The following is an 18,659-nucleotide window of genomic DNA, read 5'->3' on the forward strand; positions in this document are numbered from 1 at the left end:
CCTGCCACCATTTCAAGTCTTGCAGGTGCTAACTGCTGAAAAGGTCCTCAGTGTCAGCTGATCGATGCTGCAGAGTCAGAATGGAGATGCAATGAGATGCAGACAAACTTAAGTCCCTGTATCCTTGGAAATTCCATCCAATCCAAGTTTTTGGAGTAGTTCTAGTCCACTCTAAATCTGAGTTGTTCTAAAATCAACAGAATAGAGAAAGTCACTAAAAGTGTTGGGAAAGCCCAGGAGATTCAGATGAGGGGATTCATTTAAAAAAAGAACTGAGATTCTAAAGGTTATTTCAGGTCATGCTGCACACACCTGAGATGAAAGTCAAGCTGTAAGAAAGATAAATACCACATTCAAATGCCGCTGCTCTCACTCAGGCATTTGGTAAATTTGGAGAAGTTTGTTCTTTAAGCTTAAGAATATGAACCTCGCTTTCCAAAATGAGGTAGGAAAGTGGATTTCTGCCACTTGGCTTCATCCATTCAGCAAATAATTCTGCAAACTCGATCCATATCTCCGAATGTAGATATGATCATTCACAGAAAGAACTGCCAAAATGATACCTTTTGAATCCTACTATAACCATGACATTCAAATGACCTGACCACACAGCACCAGAATTCATATAAAAATTAAAGAAACTCGGCCACTGCAATCAGAAACATGAGTATTAAGAGTCTATTTCCCTGCCCCTCTATTACTTCATTATAAATAGCAGCTAATAAACAGCTGTTCCTTTTCAGTGTGCAAGGGCTCTTGTTTGCAAACATGAACAACCACTGCTTTGTTCTCACGGGAGAAAACAAAACACTATCAATCAAAGCAAAGCTACGTACGTACCTAGACCCACTGCGGCAGCTGCTTGTTCAGAACCGCATGTCACTGCTCCCTCATGCCCGAGTGCCAGGACGCTTCTGAATCCTCGGCCCCTGCTCTTCTGAGTCAGGCTGCAGGCTAATGCTCGGAGGCTGAATGCTCTACCCCAGCAAGCCAAGGCTCGCCAACCAACTTAACTACTTACGTGCTGACTCACGCACGGGGCAGGGAGCACCCCAGCGGAGCCTGCTTACGGACTGAAGTCTTGCACCATCCTTGAAAGGTCACACCTGGGGCTCATCTCATCTTTTTGCATCCTGCATAGTTGGGGAAGGATCATTCATTGTCTCACACTGAACTGCTCCTTCCATTTGATTTGGAAAATACTAAATTTTCCCCCCACCACACCCACCACACAACACTAAGAGAAGACTTTGCAGGACAAATCAGCACAGAGATGTAAGTTAAGACCTTGTTAGATGAATGATTTCAGCTTGGCTTCCCTGGTGGCTCAGATGGTAAAGCATCCACCTGCAATGCTGGAGACCTAGGGTTTGATCCCTGGGTCGGGAAGATCCCCTGGAGAAGGGAATGGCAACCCACTCCACTATTCTTGCCTGGAAAATCCTATGAACAGAAAAGCCTGGTGGGCTAGAGTCCATGCGGTTGCAAAGAGTTGGACATGACTGGGCAACCAACACTTTGGGCAAGGAGATGCCCCCTCTTTTCTAGAAAGCTTGTGACCAGAGAAACTTGATTATACATAGTCACCTTGGTAATTTGGAGAAGCATCTACTGGGACAGTGTTTACATTTTCCCTGATGTCTTTCCCAGGCTAAACCAAACATCAGTTTCCCACAAGTGTCTTTGTTTTCATCACATGGTTACTAGGATCCCTAGTGAAAATGTTGTTCATTCTTCTAACCCCTTGGGGCCCAGATCAGCAGGTATCGAAGGCAGGGAAAAGAGAGCAAAGCAAAGATTTCTAAGGCTTGATTGTCTTTGAAGTCCATTTCATTCCACCCAGGTCACACACAGAAGGCACAGAAGGTTAGAATTCCTAAAGAAAACCTGTACTGCTTTTCCAGTTATTGGTGGGCCCCTTGAATTAGCAGCTTCTGGGGCAAAAACTTGCTCCCAACCTAGGTCAAGTCCTTGTTTTTCTTCAGGCTCTAGCTGAGTCTAGCCTAGGATTCACATGGAGAGGAAGTTGAGGAGAGAGGAGTGTACAGGAATGGGCATTTGTTTGGAAATGATTATTGCAGGCAGGCAGGAAATAGACATCCAATTGTGTGGGGACTTAGTGCAAGAGTTCCCTCTTCTTCCCCCTTTGACTGTAGCTGCAGAGTTGCCAGCTCAGGTTTATCAGCTACTAATTGGGCTCCAAAGCTCTAGGGCCTCCTTTGCATAAAGTTGCATCTACCTGGGGGCCTGTAAGCTCCAGCAAAGGTAGTACAAATCCATCTGTGCACAGAACACAGCCTGTAAACTGAATGTGTAATAATGGTGATATTGTAGCAATAGGAACAGCTACTATGTTAAATGCTTACTGTCTGCCAGCCAATGAACTAAATGCTTCACCTATGTTCTGTAGCAAGAACTCAGTAGTTCTTGTTACAGAGTCTGTGTTCCTCTCTTCTTCGCCTCCCCTGCCATCAGGAATAACCATGCAATTCAAAGTCTGACCAATGGAAAGGGAGCAGAAGTGGTATGTACCAATTTCATTTTTAACCTATAAAATCTTCCTGTGTGTGACCTTCTGGGCTCCAGGCAAAGATTTGGAGGGAGATACTGCTAGTGACTTGGAGGTTATGGAAAGAAGAAAGTAAAAGCCTCCATCAGCCTGAATGACCACATAGAGTTGCTAAGCTTCGTAATGACAGGCATACTTCATTTTATTGCTTCACTATACTGTGCTCTGCAGCTGTTGCAGTTTCCGTAAATGGAAGATTTGTGACGGCCGTGAAAGGAGCCAGTCATAAGGAGCCATTTTTTCCAACAGCATTTGCTCACTTACCGTCTCAGTGCCACACTCTGGTCATTCTCACGATATTTCAAACTTTTTCGTTATGATCAGTTGTCATGGTGATTTGTGATCAGGGAGTTATCTTTGAAGTTACTATTACGAAAAAAACCACAACTTTCTATAGGTTCAGATGATGGTTAGCAATTTTTAGCAATCAATTAATTTTAATCAAGGTATATATATTGTTATTTTAGACATGTTGCACAGTTAATAGACTACAGTATTATATAAACATAAATTTTATGTGCACTAGGAAACCAAAGATTTCATGTGGCTCTGCATGTTATTGTAGTATTTGCTTTGTTGAAGAGGTCTAAAACTGAACCCACAATGTCTCTGAGGTATGCCTCTGTTTTTAAGTATGAGGGAAAAAATTGGATGCCAACCTAAAAATGCATGTTTCTGAATTCTTTTAGAGATATGTAAGCAAAACACTTTAAAGACCACTTGTCTATAGAACAAAGACTAGACCCATGAACCAGGTATTCAAACTCACCCAGTCCAAGCCCTTTCCTTTATTTTTGATATTTCTCCTGGTCAGTCTCCCACTCTGGGCCCATGGATTCTCTTTACGGTTCCTAAATGCATCTGTCGTATCCTACCCCTGCTCAAGTTCTTGTTACAGAATCTGTGTTCCTCTCTTCTTCGCCTCCCCTGCCATCAGGAATAACCATGCAATTCAAAGTCTGACCAATGGAAAGTGAGCAGAAGTGGTATGTACCAATTTCATTTTTAACCTATAAAATCTTCCTGTGTGTGACCTTCTGGGCTTTCACCCTCACCCAGAACACTTTCCCAACTACTCCCCACTTAACTGAATCATACCTTGCTGAAGCAGTTTGAAAACGTGGTTGCAAAAAAAAAAAAGAAAACGTGGTTGCAAATCCTCTGACATGCCATCCATAGAAAAGTGGGGATCTATGTCATTTTCCCTTGAGTCTGGAGGGCCAGTGACTGCTTATGTCTGACAATAGAGACTGCAGAAGTGAAGCCCCGTGACTTCTGAGGCCAGGTTGTAAAAAGGCGTGCAGCATCCACGTTTCCTAGAACACTAGCTCTTGGAAATATTAACAAAATTCAACTGCGTACAGTGTAAAGATCTTACTGGGTTTCATTCAGTCATTCATGAATCAGGGAGCATGGAGATTTTGCTCCAGATCAGAAAGTCATCACCGACTTTGGAGCAGTGTAGTTGCATGATCTGGCTTTTAGAAAGCTTACTCTAGTATCCATCACCTGGATTCTATGTGAAACCACACACAACACACAGGTTTTAATGTGGAGCCTTTTGCAATACCCAAGCAAGAGCCTTAGACTAGAATGCTAGAAGAGGAGATAATGTTAAGTGGTTATCACATGGATGTGTTTTGAAGGCAGTCAGCAGGGTCTCCTGTTGGGATTCATAAACGAGAGAGAAAATAAGAGTCAAGAATGATTCCAAAGATTTCTAGAACTGGTAGAATGGAGTTGACCTCTGCTGAGATGGGGAAGAATATGAGAGAAATAGGTTTGGTTGAACAGAATCAAGCACTGGGTATCTGTAAAAATAATTCTAGAGGGATTCTTTAGCTCAAGACCTTATGAAAATGACCAGCAGAAGTTGGTAAGAAGTGATCTAATATCTGCAAAGATAATGAGGGCAAAACTCTGTCCCAGAAGGTAATAGGATTCTATGTGGTACAAGGTGGACATTTTTGATAGCTATGAATTGGTTTTGATGTGAATTAGAAATATGAATTAGAGAGTCAGGCTAAAGCAATTTTTAAAGGAATTTATTGCAAGAAAGGTATTAATTAATAGTACAAGTGATAAACAGTTATGAGGAAAAATCATATCAACTATTCACTAATGGATGAGCTTTGAGACAAACTGGTATATAATTTAATATCCAATTAATTTAAGTATCTTTAAAGGTCAGTCTCTGAGAAGCCTTGACCATTGAATCTGTTCTGTTCCATCCAAATTCTTACTCATTTACTGTTGACTTATTGTCTTCAGTAAATTCCCCCAAACATAATTTTTTTTCACATGAGATTAGTGCTGGAGGGGTGTGTTCTATATCGAAGGCCAAATATAGCATTTGTAGGTAATTCTCATTCAGAAGTGAAGTGAAGTCGCTCAGTCGTGTCCAGCTCTTTGCGACCCCATAGACTGTAGCCTACCAGGCTCCTCCGTCCATGGGATTTTCCAGGCAAGAATACTGGAGTGGGTTGCGATTTCCTTCTCCATCTCATTCAGAGATTATATGTAATTATTCAAAGTACACTGTAATTGCTGTTCTTGTAGTTCATTTCTGGAAAAGAAAATGCTTTGCTTCATAAGTCCTGCCTTAACCCCCATCCCCAAATCCCAGCAAATGTCCTCACCTGAGTCCGTAGGCAGCTCCTGTGACACCATGATCTTCAGTGCTTTCAGTTCAGTTCAGTTGCTCAGTTGTGTCTGACTCTTTGCAACCCCATAGACTGCAGCACGCAAGGCCTCCCTGTCCATCACCAACTCCCAGAGTTTACCCAAACTCATGTCCATCAAGTCAGTGATGCCATCCAACCATCTCATCCTCTGTCGTCCCCTTCTCCTCCCACCTTCAATCTTCCCCAGCATCAGGGTCTTTTCAAATGAGTCAGCTCTTCACATCAAGTGGCCAAAGTATTGGAGTTTCAGCTTCAACATCAGTCCTGCCAATGAACACTCAGGACTGATCTCCTTTAGGATGGACTGGTTGGATCTCCCTGCAGTCCAAGGGACTTTCAAAAGTGCTTTAGCCAACAGCATTTCCTGGGAAGAATCCCTTCGTGCTTAGGGTAGGAACTGGAAAGAAGTTATCCCACGAATCCCAGAATATGACCCTACTACTGCACCCCCTGAATACATGTAAGTTCTTCACCCTCAATCCTCAAAGCAGCCCCTGTGAAGTAGCTACTATTAATCTACCCAACTCACAACTAACACCCAAGGCTCAAGTCCTGGCACAACCAAAGTCACATGGCTGGTGAGTGACACAACTCGTTTTCTGCCCCCTACGTTTTCGCTGTTCAGTGGAGACAGCAAGCACTTTGCTGGGTCCCTTTCTCATAGTTTTGCCTCCTCCCCAACTCCCCTCACCCAGCACCCAGGACATCTTGGGGAATATTTTCAGGGATTACTATTTTAGCTAACGATAAGGCTTTTGCCTTGCTGAATGAAGCATACAAACGGAGAGGAATATGGAGAAAGAATACAGAAGAGAAACCTGTGCCAGTAGGGGGGCTGCAAGAGGAGGTTTGGGGGAGACAGAAGCCGGGAGAGAGCTGGAGGAGGAGTGAGGGGTTTCTAATGCGACTGTCAGTTTCATCTTTGTGGAGCACTGGTATAATTTCTTCTTCCTGAAATGTTTGGTAGAATTCACCAGCAAACTCCATGGGGCTTCCAATTTAAATTTTTCAGATCTAATTCTGATGGTGTGCGATACAGCCCCATTTCCTCAAGGCCCGTGATACGGGTAATGCTGCTGTTCCATCTGGTGACCAGCTACGTAGGTATGCTCAGTTTGTCAAAATTAATCTGTGTATACTTTTCTGTGTGTCTGGAATACTTTGGTAGATTTTCTAAAAATAGTTGCACTCTGTTCAATTTTTTTAAGTATCTCTGGTTCAAACTGACTTAATAAGGAACATTGTTAACCCACATAACAAGTCCAAGGAATGCAGCCCCAGAGTTGATTACCTCAGCATCTAATAAAATCATTAAGGACCCAGTTCCTCAATGATACTAAGTCATTATGCCCTCTGAACTTCTAGGCATTATATCTCGACTCAACCTTGCCAACGTGAAGGGAGTATTTTCAATGTTGGGTCCCTTTTTAAGAGCAAGAAAAATTTCCTGAAAGTATAATAGGTCTGGTAATTTTTTACAGAATCAAACACACCCTGAGCCAACAATCCCAAATCTGGCTATTTACCTATGAGAAAAGAAAACATATATACACATGGGCATACCTCAGAGATCTTCCAGTTTAATTCCAAACCACTGCAATAACGCAAGTCACATGAATTTCCCAATGCTTATAAAAGTGATGCTCACACTATCCTATATTAAGGGTACAATAATAGTATTATGTCTAAAAAATGCATATGCCATGATTTAAAAATACTTTCTTCATAAAAAATACCAATCGTCATCTGAGCCTTTCTGGTGGAGGGTTTGAAATATTGCAAAAATTACCAAAATGTGAGACAAATGCATGAAGTAAGCAAAAGCTGTTGGAAAAATGGTGCTAATACTTGATCAATGCAGGGTTGCCACAAACCTTCAATTTGTAAAAATGAACTATCTCTGAAGCACAATAAAGCAAAGTGCAACAAAATGAGGTATGTCTATATGTACAGGCACATATGTACAGACATGCACACACAGAAAACGTATACAAGACTGTTCTGACCTGCCTGATTTATAACATCCAAAATTTGCAAACAGTCTAGATATCAATCTATAGAAGAGTGGATAAACCAACTGTGCTATATTTATTCAATGAAATACTAATAAAAAATAAATTATCAGTACACATGACATGAATAAATCTAAAAATAGTATGCAGAGTGAAATAAGCGAGACACAGAGCACTTACACAGTACATGGTAAGGGAAAAAAAATCAATGGCGGAAAAAAAGGATACATGCCTCTGGAGTGAGAGGGAGAAAGACTGGCCAGGGTTGACTGGGAAGGCAAAGAGCTCTCCGGGGAGATAGTAATGTTCAAGGTCGCGACAGGTGTTTGAGTTGCATTTGTCAACTTGGTAAACATGCACTTAAGATTGTGTATTTCTTCAGTTGTAAATTTTACCTTGAAAAAAACTGAACAAATTTTGAATTTTGATTAATGAATGCCAAAGTATTTAGGCAGCCGTAAACTGACGTCGGCAACTGACTTTGAAATGAATTTGTAAAGATAAGAGTAACTGACAGATAAAAAGATAGACAAATGGATCGGTATGTGTTACAGCAAGTTAAAAAAAATTAAGGTAGAACCAGGGTGGTGCCTCCAGGGGTTCTCAAGGTGAAATTCTTCTCAATTTAGTGCACACTTACATTTTCTCATAATAAAACATTGGCAAGGAATGAGTTTATAACAAAAAGGATTTCAACGCCAGATAAATTTGGAAAATATTAGTTAATCAAATTTAAGTAGATTTCTTTAAAGGGAAGATTTATTAGTCTTAAATACACTGATATGAATGCTGAATTTATATACATGTGTGTGTGTGCCCGTGTGTATTTTCTAACTTAGATTTTCTCCAACATTGAAACCAAACTGCAAGGGAAGGGAGAACTGGGAAGAAGAGAATGCTGTGATCTCTGGTCCCCAATGGCCCCTTGCCCTCCAGGGACCACCATCCAATGCCTCTCGTCCCCAAGGCCTCAGCCCCAATTCCACCAGCTCATTTGCCTTCAGTCCTGGGCATATGATACAAGCTGCTTTAAATCAGAACAGAAACCAGCAGGTCTCTCTAGTGAGCTTGGCTGCCTTTCCTGCTCTGACCTCCTTTCAGCAATAGGAAGACTGCCATCCATTCCTCATCATTTTTGTCAAATGAAAAAGACCTGGATTCAGACTCCTTTTATTCTCAAGAAGGAAATGGATTTCCTAGGGTCCAATCAAATTCATTGTCATTACTGATTTTAATTGGTGCTTAAGCTCTGAACATCTTGAGAAATTAAGCCAGTTTTGATAGCCCAGATCTACGGGAAGCCAAATTGTCACAGTTCTCCATACTCGCCATGTGTTAAAGTGACATTTCTGCTACCTTCCCATCTAATTTTGGTGACTTTGTTTGAATTCAGACTTGTATGAATGTTAATAGCATGTGGAGGTTATATGTGCTGAATGCACTGACATTTTCTCTCCCGAAGAACCATATCACCACCCCACACCCCCAACAACAACTTCTGCTGTGTGTTGGGTGCAACTGGTGCAGAGAATTGTACACGAACAAGACCTTCTGGCCCTATTCCTGGCTTCAGTTCCTCTGCCTCCTGCAGCGGCTTCCCTCAGGGCTCAGGAAACAGGAGCCCCAGGGGAAATCTCATTAGGCAGCCCCTTGGCCCCAAGGCTCTGAGTGTCCACTGCAAGCTGAGTGAACAGGAACATGAGCTCTGTGGAATCATCCAGTGTCAGCTCACGTCCTCAGGAATGCGCTCAAGAATCCAGGACCAGCAATGCTTCCAAAGCACACATGTACCGGGGCACTACCTGGACACAATTCCTTTCAAGCCATTTGCTTTTACATGTTTATCCCTGCAGCCCGTGGAGAAACAGAGCTAGCAACTGCCTGCAGATTCATCTGCCCGCCTCTGGTAGGGAGCCTGCAAGGGCCATTGAAACAGTTTGTAATGTTGCCTGCTGTAAAAAGGAAGTTTATGCTGCAAACACTCTTGTCTTCTCACTTCTTACCCCTGTCAGGGGCCTCAGTTGCAGCCAAACACCAGCCAGAGGTCAAAAGTCTCTCGGCCAATAAGGTGTATAATGAATACATTATCAAGTGTGGCAGGGATTTGACTGTGGCCTCTTAAAGCTATGGACTCTGTGAGGGAGAGGGTGGGAAGATTTGGGAGAATGGCATTGAAACATGTAAAATATCGTGTATGAAACAAGTTGCCAGTCCAGGTTCAATGCACGATACTGGATGCTTGGGGCTGGTGCACTGGGATGACCCAGAGGGATGGAATGAGGAGGGAGGAGGGTTCAGGATGGGGAACACATGTATACCTGTGGCGGATTCATTTTGATATTTGGCAAAACTAATACAGTTATGTAAAGTTTAAAAATAAAATAAAATTAAAAAAAAAAAAAAAAGCTAAAAAGGAAAAAAAAAAAAAAGAAAAGAAACAGACAAAACCCCTAAAGGCCAATGATTTCAGAGACAACTTCAAAACAAACATTTTAAGTCAGATCATGCATTTTCCAAAATGACTTTTTCCCTACTTGAACCACCATCCTAAAGTATCAGGAAGTTTTTGCTACATATCCCAGTGGGAAACCCAATACTTGCCTTTCCACGGTCACAGGCTCTTCATTACATAACAGAGAATGTATAAAAGACAGACTGCTTTGGCTGAAACCATCTTTTCCTCTCCTCTCTCAGGCTGATAAATAGTATTAGCAGAAAACAATTCAGACAAATACCAGTTCTTCCATGTGACAGCACAGAGCTGACCTAGTGAGCAGACTCTTAAGTGCCAACAAATCCAGGTAGCCATCCATGTTTTTCTTCATTGCTGCCCTGGCTCATCCCCAAAGTGTTGTTGCCACGTGTTCCCGGAAATAAACTCACTCAGAAGGACAATGCAGATAGTGGAGGGCAGTTTATTACACCGGCGGGCCCAAGGCAGAGTCTTCTCTTAGCCAAGGACCCCAACCAGTTTTTGTGAAAACATTATATAACCTAAGTGTGCACAACCCCACCTCCCCAAATTTCCTGACAATCAATGTTAACCCGTGATTCATATGTTTTAAGCCTAGGTAGTTCAGTTCAGTTCAGTTCAGTCTCTCAGTCGTGTCCAACTCTGCAACCCCATGAATCGCAGCACGCCAGGCCTCCCTGTCCATCACCAACTCCCGGAGTTCACTCAAACTTACATCCACTGAGTCGGTGATGCCATCCAGCCATCTCATCCTCTGTCGTCCCCTTCTCCTCCTGCCCCCAATCCCTCCCAGCAGCAGAGTCTTTTCCAATGAGTCAACTCTTCGCATGAGGTGGCCAAAGTACTGGAGTTTCCGCTTTACCATCATTCCTTCCAAAGAACATCCAGGGCTGATCTCCTTCAGAATGGACTGGTTGGATCTCCTTGCAGTCCAAGGGACTGGCAAGAGTCTTCGCCAACACCACAGTTCAAAAGCATCAATTCTTCAGCGTTCAGCTTTCTTCACAGTCCAACTCTCATATCCATATATGACCACTGGAAAAACCACAGCCTTGACTAGATGGACCTTTGTTGGCAAAGTAATCTCTGTTTTTGAATATGCTATCTAGGTTGGTCATAACTTTCCTTCCAAGGAGTAAGCGTCTTTTAATTTCATGGTTGCAATCACCATCTGCAGTGATTTTGGAGCCCAAAAAAATAAAGTCTGACACTGTTTCCACTGTTTCCCCATCTATTTCCCATGAAGTGATGGGACCAGATGCCATGATCTTCGTTTTCTGAATGTTGAGCTTTAAGCCAACTTTTTCACTCTCCTCTTTCACTTTCATCAAGTGAGTTTTCAGTTTCTCTTCACTTTCTGCCATAAGGGTGGTGTCAACTGCATATCTGAGGTTATTGATATTTCTCCAGGCAATCTTGATTCCAGCTTGTGCTTCTTCCAGCCCAGCGTTTCTCATGATGTACCCTGCACAGAAGTTAAATAAACAGGGTGAGAGTATACAGCCTTGACGTACTCCTTTTCCTATTTGGAACCAGTCTGTTGTTCCACGTCCAGTTCTAACTGTTGCTTCCTGACCTGCATATAGGTTTCTCAAGAGGCAGGTCAGGTGGTCTGGTATTCCCATCTCTTTCATAATTTTCCACAGTTTATTGTGATCCACACAGTCAAAGGCTTTGGCATAGTCAATAAAGCAGAAACAGATGTTTTTCTGGAACTCTCTTGATTTTCCCATGATCCAGCGGATGTTGGCAATTTGATCTGTGGTTCCTCTGCCTTTTCTAAAACCAGCTTGAACATCTGGAAGTTCACGGTTCATGTATTGCTGAAGCCTGGCTTGGAGAATTTTGAGCATTACTTTACAGCGTGTGAGATGAGTGCAATTGTGCGGTAGTTTGAGCATTCTTTGGCATTGCCTTTCTTTGGGATTGGAGTGAAAACTGACCTTTTCCAGTCCTGTGGCCACTGCTGAGTTTTCCAAATTTGCTGGCATGTTGAGTGTAGCACTTTCACAGCATTATCTTCCAGGATCTGGAATAGCTCAACTGGAATTCCATCACCTCCACTAGCTTTGTTCGTAGTGATGCTTTCTAAGGTCCACTTGACTTCACATTCCAGGATGTCTGGCTCTAGGTGAGTGATCATACCATCATGATTATCTGGGTCATGAAGATCTTTTTTGTACAGTTCTTCTGTGTTCTTGCCACCTCTTCTTAATATCTTCTGCTTTCTCCCATCAATTCCATTTCTGTCCTTTATCATAATGTCCATACCATTTCTGTCCTTTATCGAGCCCATCTTTGCACGAAACGTTCCCTTGGTATCTCTAATTTTCTTGAAGAGATTTCTGGTCTTTCCCATTCTGTTGTTTTCCTTATTTCTTTGCATTGATCGCTGAGGAAGGCTTTTTTATCTCTCCTTGCTATTCTTTGGAACTCTGCATTCAGATGCTTGTATCTTTCCTTTTCTCCTTTGCTTTTCGCTTCTCTTCTTTTCACAGCTATTTGTAAGGCCTCCTCAGACAGCCATTTTGCTTTTTTGCAATTCTTTTCCATGGGGATGGTCTTGATCCCTGTCTCCTGTACAACGTCACAAACCTCAGTCCAAAGCCTAGGTAGTTAACAGTGGACAATTATCAATAGGCCTGTGGTCATACCGCAATAAGCATAACAGCATGTATGATTCTATTCGGTTACACAGATAATTAGGGTATTCTTTTAGCAAAGGAAGAGCCCTGGGGCTCTTCCTTCTGGGGGTCTGGTTTTCCAGTTGGTATGTCGTTTCCATAGATACTGGGCATATAGCTCAAAGTCCACAGTCCAGCTCAAGATGGAGTCCTGCTTTCAAGATAGAGCCTGTTCTGTTTCCTCCTTCAAAAGAAGACTAGGTCACACTGTTTCAGAGTCAACCAATTCTTCTAACAACAATTGTGCATGCACATCAGACATTCAAAATTCTGGGGCAAGTATTTTACCAGAAACACTAAGATATATGAGCTTCTTTGGTGGCTCAGCAGTAAAGAATCTGACTGCCAGTACAGGAGATCCAGGTTTGATCCCTGGGTTGGGAAGATTCCCTAGAGAAGAGAATGGCAACCCACTCTAGTATTCTTGCCTGGAGAGTCCCCATGGACAGAAGAGCCTGGCAGGCTACAGTCCATGGGGGTCTCAGAGTCAGACACGACTGAGTGGCTAAGCAGGTAGGTTCAGATTGCTGATAACGTATACTCACTCGGAAGTTCAAATAAAGGCTGAGTGTGGACTTGGTTTTTCTCGGTGTTTCAATCTCTCTCTGGCTGGAGCCGGTCTTTTCCTTGACTGGGACTTCTTTCTTGGCTCCACACGGCCTTCACTCTCTCATTTTCCTCTCTAGAATGACAGTGGTTATCAATGAGCACTTAACTTGAATGCATGCCGCATCACTGCCCCACATTATACCACAACATAAGTAAAATCATCTCTATTTTATAAGGGAGGAAACAGGCTCAGAAAAAATTGGACAAGGCATACAGTGCCTATAAGCTTTCAGAGATGGGATTTGAACACATCTGAGTCCTCAGTTCATGCCCCTAAGGATACACTCTATTTTCTCTGAGTTTTTCTCCTGCCCTAGAAAATTACTCCCATTCTTCATAAAACAATGGAGCCATTCATTTATTGACCCTTTCAACTACCATGTCTTTATCAAGTACCTAATACAAATTTAAACAGAAAGAAGTGCCTAGTTTACTTCCCAAAGAGAAGGCATTTCCTTTGAACCTGTTATTTTCCTCTACTTCTGCCGCACAGGGTTTTTTCAGTTTCCACAAACAAGCAGGTACCTCACAATCCACGATGGTCTTCAGAGTCCATGGTTGCATGGTTTTGATTCCAGAATGCCACAAAAGTAGATGGTCACACTTAAGGGTTTCTAGAGAAAGTGCGACTACGGCAGACTGTTAACATCAGGATGTCTCTAGATTAGATTACTCTAACAATGACCTAAATGATTTGTGTCCTTTTAGGAAGCACCTTGGGTTTATATCTGAATGTGCCTTCCTGCGTCTAAGAACCAACGCATCTAAAATTCAAGAGAGAGGAATTGGACACAGCTCTAGTTGGGAAATAAAGGCACGTGTGATATCATGGTTGAAGTTTTTGCTGGAAATAATATGGATTGGGATATCTAAAGAGATAAAAAAAACAACCACCCTTGCTATTTCCTACTCACAAAAGAAAAATGTGTTGGGTTACCAGATTAAAAATATTTAGAACTTGTATTCAGATCAGATCAGATCAGTCGCTCAGTCGTGTCCGACTCTTTGCGACCCCATGAATCGCAGCACGCCAGGCCTCCCTGTCTATCACCAACTCCTGGAGTTCACTGAGACTCACATCCATCGAGTCAGTGATGTCATCCAGCCATCTCATCCTCTGTCGTCCCCTTCTCCTCCTGCCCCCAATCCCTCCCAGCATCAGAGTCTTTTCCAATGAGTCAACTCTTTGCATGAGGTGGCCAAAGTACTGGAGTTTCAGCTTTAGCATCATTCCTTCCAAAGAAATCCCAGGGCTGATCTCCTTCAGAATGGACTGGTTGGATCTCCTTGCAGTCCAAGGGACTCTCAACAGTCTTCTCCAACATCACAGTTCAAAACCATCAATTCTTCGGCACTCAGCCTTCTTCACAGTCCAACTCTCACATTCATACATGACCACAGGAAAAACCATAGCCTTGACTAGATGAACCTTTGTTGGCAAAGTAATGTCTCTGCTTTTGAATATGCTATCTAGGTTGGTCATAACTTTTCTTCCAAGGAGTAAGCGTCTTTTAATTTCATGGCTGCAGTCACCATCTGTAGTGATTTTGGAGCCCAGGAAAATAAAGTCTGACACTGTTTCCACTGTTTCCCCATCTATTTCCCATGAAGTGGTGGGACCGGATGCCATGATCTTTGTTTTCTGAATGTTGAGCTTTAAGCCAACTTTTCACTCTCCACTTTCACTTTCATCAAGAGGCTTGAACTTGTATTAGTTCAAACTAAAAAAGGGTACTCATCAAAAGAAATGAGAAGCTACTGACTAAACAAATAGAAGATACTGTACAAATGTAAAAAGTAGAACTTGGTAGATATCAATTCAAATATATATATATATATATATATATATATATATAATAGCTTAAATGTGAAAGATCTAAATACACTAATTAAAAAGCAGAGATTCAAAATACATTTAAAACAATCATATTTAAAACAACAATTTAAAACAATCATTACAACTAAAACAACAATTTAAAAAAACAATTTAAAACAATCATTACTATCTATAAGAAATCCACTTTAAATATAGACTCAAAGAGTCTAAAGATAAAGGGATAGAGAAAGATCTACCATGCAAACACTAGTCAAAAGAAAGCTCAGTTATCTTAAATTATCTTAATTTCAGACAAAACAGACTTCACAACAACAAAAATGATCAGGAATAAAGAGAGAGACAGCTTGTGGATGGCATCACCGATGCAATGGACAAGAATTGGGCAAACTCCGGGATATGGTGAGGCATGAGGAGGCCTGGTGTGCTGCAGTCCATGGGGTGACAAAGACTCGGACACGACTGGGTGACTGAACAAATAAACAGAGATGACAGATGATATAATAAAGGGGTCACCAATATTCATTGCAGCACTGTTTACAAAAGCCAAGACATGGAAGCAACCTTAATGTCCATTGATAGAGGAATGGATAAAGATGTGGTACATACATACAATGGAATATTACTCAGCCATTAAAAAGAATGAAATAATGCCATTTGCAGCAACATGGATGAACCAAGTGTCATACTGAGTCAGAGAAAGAGAAATACTGTATGACATCCCTTATAAGTGGAATCTAAAAAAGAAATGACACAAATGAATTTACAAAACAGAAAGAGACTCACAGACTTAGAAAACAAACTTACAGTTGCGAGGGGGAAGGGATAGTTAGGCAGTTTGGGATGGACATGTACGCACTGCTATATTTACAATGGATAACCAACAAGGACCTACTTTACAGAATATGGAACTCTGCTCAATGTTATGTGGCAGCCTGGATGGGAAGGGACTTTGGGGGAGAATGGATACATGTATATGTATGGCTGAGTCCCTTTGCTGTTCACCTGAAATTAAAACAACATTGTCCATCAGCCGCATCCCAATACAAAATAAAAAGCTCAAAAAAAAATAATAAGGGGTAAGTTCTCTAAGAAAATGAGAACAGCCCTAGTATGTGCACACCTAAGAACAAAACATCAAAATACGTGTGGTTCTGGGCCACCATGGGGTTACGAGGGGACTCTGGGTTGGCTCCTCTGGGGTGCTGGAACCTTTCCTTACCCTCACCTGAAATGCCATTCCTGCTCCCTGTGGCCACACACCTTTGACACAGAAACCATGACACTGGAGGTTACACAGGCCTCTGGATCTGCACTTTTTTTTGGTTGTTGTTAAACTTAAGGGGAAAAAAAAAAAGGGACCCTGCCTATTTCACGGAACTCTGCCTTATAATCTCCGGTAAGCTTTCCCCAAGAAGTCTCAAGAGATCCTCAAATCTTTACACACAAAAACCTTGATGTGTTAATGGAATAATGGCTCTTATAAATAAGTACTGTTCCCAGTGACCAAACAGTCCATATATGCTATTGTGATTAATAAACCACAAATTCTCTTGAGGACGTTTCTAATTCATAAGCGTGAATTTTCTCAATCATTTGATGCTAAACCATACCACTGTGCCACATCAGGGCTCAAGAATTAACAGGATTTCTGAAACACATGATAAGTAGGAACTCTTACAATAAATCCGCACTACATTCTTCTCACCAAGAGCAAACCAGAGCCATTTGCAACGTCCTTCTGTGCCTTCCTGGAACGCTGCTGCCTCAGCCACTCTCTGAACCCTCTACGTTCTCTGGGGCCCAACTCCAGCCTTCTTCTTGTCACTTCCCCTCACTCTTAGTCCACCTCTCACTCTTTACAGCCATCTCTGCCCTCCTGTGGGAGCTGGAGTCTGGGCCCTGTGAAGGCAGGCATTGTTTAAGTTTCTGCTTATTTGTTCTCGCAGACAGACAAGAATGTTAAGGGGCTGATAAACAGAATTTCAGCTTTGATTTGTTCAAAACGAGTTTCCCCACCAAAAAGAGAAAAAGTGTGTCAATGTGAAGGGCTCCAAGGAGCATATCCCATTTCCCAGTTAATTGAAAACCTGACTTTTTGTATAGTGGTGGTCAAATTAGTGTTAGCAGGCTGACAAAGGAGGCAAGAATATACAATGGAGAGAAGACAGTCTTTTCAGTAAGTGGTCCTGGGAAAACTGGACAGTTACATGTAAAAGGATGAAATTAAAATATTCTCTAACACCATGCATAAAAACCACCTCAAAATGGATTAAAGACCTAAATGTAAGGCCAGACACTATAAAACTCTTAGAGGGAAATAAAAGCAGAAGATTCTTTGACATAAATCACAGCACATCTTTTTGGATTCACATCCTAATATAATAAAAATAAAAGCAAACAAATGAGACCTAATTCAACTTAAAAGCTTTTGCACAGCAAAGGAAACCATAAACAAAATGAAAAGACAACTCACAGAATGGGAGAAAATATTTACAAACAAAGCAACCAACAAGAGATTAATCTCAAAGAGCTCATGCAGCTCAAAAAAAAAAAAAAAAAAGAAAAAGAAAAGAAACTTCATTCAAAAAATGGGCAGAAGATCTAAATAGACATTTCTCCAAAGAAGACATATGGATGGCCAAAAAGCACATGAAAAGTGCTCAACATCATTAATTATTCAGTTCAGTCGCTCAGTCGTGTCTGACTCTTTGCGACCCCATGAATCACAGCACGCCAGGCCTCCCTGTCCACCAACTCCCGGAGTTCACTCAGACTCATGTCCATTGAGTCGGTGATGCCATCCAGCCATCTCATCCTCTGTTGTCCCCTTCTCCTCCTGCCCCCAATCCCTCCCAGCATCAGGGTCTTTTCCAGTGAGTCAACTCTTCGCATTAATTATTAGAGAAATGCAAATCAAAACTACAATGAGGTATCACTTCAAGTAGGTCAGAAAGGCTATCATCAAAAAAATCTACAAACAATAAAAGAGAGGGTGTGAAGAAAAGGGAACCCTCCTACACAGTTGGTGGGATGTAAACTGGTACAACCACTAAGCAGAACAGTATGGGGGTTCCTTAAAAACCTAAATACAGAACTACCGTATGACCCAACAATCCCAGTCCTGGGCATATATCTAGAGAAAACCATAATTCAAAAAGATACACACACCCCAACATTCACAGTAGCACTGTTTACAATGCCAAGACACAGAAGCAACCTAAATTATCATCAATAGAGGAATGGATAAAGAATATGGTACATATATACAATGGAATATTACTCACCCATAAAAAAGAATGAAGTAATGCCATTTGTAGCAACATGGATGGGCCTAGAGATTGTCATATGGAGTGCAGGAAGTCAGAGGAAGACAGATAGATGATACTGCTTATACATGGAATCTAAACAAATGGTACAAATGAACTTACAAAACAAGAAACAGTCACAGATGTCGAAAACAAACTCATGGTTACTAGAGGAGAGATAAGAGAGATAAACTGGGAGCCTGGGATTGACATATACAGATATAAAATAGGTAACTAATAAGGACTTACTGTATTCCACAGGGAACTCTACTCCATATGCTCTATATAATGATCTATATGGGAAAAGAATGTAAAAAAGAGTGGATACATATATAACTGATTCACTTTATGGTACAGCTGAAACAACATTGTAAATCAACTTAAAAAAAAGCAGGCATTCTTGTTTTACGTAATATTTATAATTTTGAGATACTTTATCAATTTTGGTTTTTGCTTGGGATACAAATAAAACAAATACAATGATCA

The 18,659-nt window shown here is 41.6% G+C and overlaps 1 protein-coding gene across 2 annotated transcripts in view; it reads right to left on the bottom strand.

The window, feature by feature from the left end:
- ASAH2 (N-acylsphingosine amidohydrolase 2) overlaps positions 1-1,031 on the bottom strand; it is a 90,154-nt gene extending 89,123 nt beyond the window's left edge. For both annotated transcript variants that reach the window (XM_055560270.1, XM_055560269.1), the window contains exon 1: positions 841-1,031. The gene's annotated coding sequence lies outside the window, so the exon portion shown is untranslated. The remainder of the gene's footprint in view (positions 1-840) is intronic.
- Between the last annotated feature and the right edge of the window lie 17,628 nt (positions 1,032-18,659).

The sequence above is a fragment of the Bubalus kerabau genome, chromosome 22 (genome assembly GCF_029407905.1).
Source record: "Bubalus kerabau isolate K-KA32 ecotype Philippines breed swamp buffalo chromosome 22, PCC_UOA_SB_1v2, whole genome shotgun sequence".
NCBI lineage: Eukaryota > Metazoa > Chordata > Mammalia > Artiodactyla > Bovidae > Bubalus > Bubalus kerabau.